Below are 3,206 nucleotides of genomic sequence, written 5' to 3' on the forward strand. Positions count from 1 at the left end.
CTGAAGAAACAAAAGAGATCATATTAAAACAGATTCATCATCCATCCGTCCATCCGTCCGTCCATCCACCCATCCATCCATCCGTCCGTCCGTCCGTCCATCCATCCATCCATCCATCCATCCATCCATCCATCCATCCATCCATCCATCCACCTTCTGCAGGTTATCTGTGGTTGGGTCTAGGAGGGAAACCCAGCGACCCTCTCCAGCTCCTCCCGGGGATCCCAAAGTGTTCCCAGAAAGGACATACAATCCCTGCAGTGAGTTCTGGCTCTGCCCTGGGGTCTCTTCACAGTGAATGCTAATGATGTGTCTTAAAAAGAGCAGTTCACGTAGTCCTACACCTTGCTTTTCATCAGGAGGTTTGAGTATTTGTCAGTATCTGGATTTTTTTGTGTTGAGTTAATTGTGTCTTTAATTCTGTTATTTGGTTTCTGTATTTTGCTTTGTCAGCTGGTTCTTTGCTCTCTGTGCTCTTGTCGTACTCTCTCGTCCTCAGTCAATCATTTGTTACCCTGCCACGCCCATCTACACCTGCCCTGAGTTTGTAATCACTCACCTGTGCCCACTTCTCCTAATTTCCTGCAGCTTTTAAAACCTGCTCATTTCCCCTCGCTTGTCACGGGTTCATTGTGTTTGTTCCTGAGCTTCCTGGTTTCTCAGCATGTCTCACTGCTCATGGTTTTGGAATCCTGTTTTGTTATTTAGTTTAGTTGCTGCCCCGTCAGCCCTTTGTTTTCCTTTTGTAAATAAATTTGTTTCCTTTTGAGTTCCACCTGGTCTGTCTGCATTTTGGGTCCAACCAACTCTCCACACATCATGACAGTATTATTATTATTATTATTATTATTCATTATATTTGATCAACTTCCATGTCATCAGCTAAAAACGATCTTTCAATAAAAATCCAAACATACAGTTATCAACACTTACTTTGAAATAAAAGAATACAAGAAACAAAAAGAAAAAGTACATTTGAGCAGACTGCTTGTTGCTCTGATGCACATGATCTTCAGTGAGACGTTTACCTGGCTGCAAGTAGAACAGCAACAGTTTGATCAGTCCCATTTAGACGATCTTTGCTGCTCTTTCCACAGGAAAAAAAAGGACATCCTATACAGACTTGATTTGTCACAGATTGGTAGGCCAGTTCTAATACATTAAATATATTACCTCAGGGGGCGGATAAAACTTAAAAAAAGGGCCATATCTGGCCCGAGGGCCAAGAGTTTGACACATGGGCTTTAGAGGTTGAATTAAATGGATGAAATTATTTTTTTAACCCAGGGTTTATGCCTTTTTTTTTGTTTATATTATCAGATTTATTAGTGCGCTGTCTTTCTATTGGTCCACCAAATGGTGGCGCTGTTAACAACCTATATGTGGTTTAGACAGGGGGTGCAAAGCTCACTGAGTAATACAGTATCTCAAAAAGCAAATTCAAAATGAGAAAAATATAAATAAAAATATGGGTATGAAAACTTTATTTCTCCTTGTCAGCCTCACGAGCTCTCAACGTTATGTTTATTTTACAGTTAGTTCAACCTGCAGCATCTAAAACATCCGTATGAAGAAGCTTTCCTCCAGAGCCTCGGTGTTATAAATGATCAATGTTCTATGCAATAAATCAGTCAGGAGCAGAAACAAGTAGGTTTATTGCCCCCATTTACATGTTGCTCAGAATACAAAAAGAGCAGCTGTACTGGCAAATCTAATCCAAATGATGTGCTTTAATGGGTCATGATTTGTGAACCTCTACAATCAGCAGTCAGCTCTGCTCCAAGATCACACAACAGGAACACAAACAGGATTCAACTTCCTATGATACCGTGCAATCTCGACTCACAGTGCGATAATCATCTGTAATCTGTGCTAAACATGACTGTTTATGTTTGCATCGATTGTTTTTTCAACCACAGGAAAACACCTGCCTGGTTGTATTTCTTGTTGGCGTGTCCCTCTCTTATTTTGGCATTTTTTAAATGCACTTTTATATGGAAAATAGTGTTATGCACATTTAGGTTTGATCAAGTTTCATGCTTTCTTTTTTTTTTTGTAAATTAAGTAAAAATGTAATTTTATTAGTAGATTTTTTTAAATTTTACTGTTACTGCAGACTACTAACTATTCTGTTTTGCAGGTTTTCATTCTTGTTCTCTATTTTATCTCTTTATGGCTGCAGTAATATTAATAATAAATAATGCAAACTTCCCCATTGATGGTTAAACTATTCTATTCTAGTTTCTCCCCTCCCGGTTCGTGTTCCTGCACTCAGCGCCGCGGCTGCATGCGCGTTCACGCGGCCCTCTGCGCGTCCCAGTCATGTGACAACCCCTCAGCGCGCTTGCGCACAGAAACAGAAGATGGCGGAGAGTGCGGAACTGAAGGTAAGGCGCAGCCTGAAATCGTGATAAATTTACCCGGTTCGGATGCATTTGATTGTGGCGCCGCGCAGTTCTCGGGCGGCTTAAGGCTCGCGGGGGGCCCGAGATCTTGTCAGGCTCGAGGTTAACCGCCGAAACGCGGCAGAAACTTTTTTTTTTCTTTTCTTTTCTGTTTTTTTTTTTGAATCCGCGAGCGCCAAAGCTCGCGCGAACATCATGTTTATGTTGATGTTGAGAGAGGCGCTGGTTTGGTTCAGAGCCGTGTGTGTGTATGTGAGCTTCTTGTTGGACCCCCTTTTTTTCTAATGCACACCGGCTGCTGGCGGGGCTGGCTGTCGCCTCACACACACCGTGAGTGAGTGTGTGTGTGTGTGTCCAGTTTTACTACGAAGCTGTAACATTTCGGCTCGTCATATTTGAGTGGTTCTGTTTTTGACGCCAGCCTTCAGACAGTGAGGTGGTCTGCACCCCCAGCTCCGTCACACCTGGCTGTAAATGCTTCTTTAAATACACGCGACCATTCCTCTGCTTCCCTGTCTGTGTTTCTGAAGGAGTTTGGGCTTGTTGTGCATCGTATTGTCGCCAAGCTGAGGCAGCAGACGCAGTCTCCTACCTGTGACTCATTTACCTGTTGCCTGAACACACCTCCTCGGAGGTAACGGTCCTCCTGCAGCTGCTGCCCGTTATTCCAGCATCATGGTCGGGTTTCCTCCCGAGCCGCCGCTGCTGCTTCGGCTTACCTTTCCAGAGCATATCTAGCAGCTATTGATCAGTTTTGGGTGGTGTGTGTGTGTGTGTGTGTGTGTGTGTGTGTGTGTGTGG

General features: G+C 43.5%; 1 protein-coding gene across 1 annotated transcript in view; it reads left to right on the forward strand.

Moving 5' to 3' along the window:
• The first annotated feature begins 2,367 nt into the window (after positions 1–2,367).
• LOC108237844 (E3 SUMO-protein ligase PIAS1-like) overlaps positions 2,368–3,206 on the forward strand; it is a 52,414-nt gene continuing 51,575 nt past the window's right edge. The window contains exon 1 of the mRNA XM_017419540.3: positions 2,368–2,387. The gene's annotated coding sequence lies outside the window, so the exon portion shown is untranslated. The remainder of the gene's footprint in view (positions 2,388–3,206) is intronic.

Source organism: Kryptolebias marmoratus, linkage group LG15, assembly GCF_001649575.2.
Source record: "Kryptolebias marmoratus isolate JLee-2015 linkage group LG15, ASM164957v2, whole genome shotgun sequence".
Taxonomy (NCBI): domain Eukaryota; kingdom Metazoa; phylum Chordata; class Actinopteri; order Cyprinodontiformes; family Rivulidae; genus Kryptolebias; species Kryptolebias marmoratus.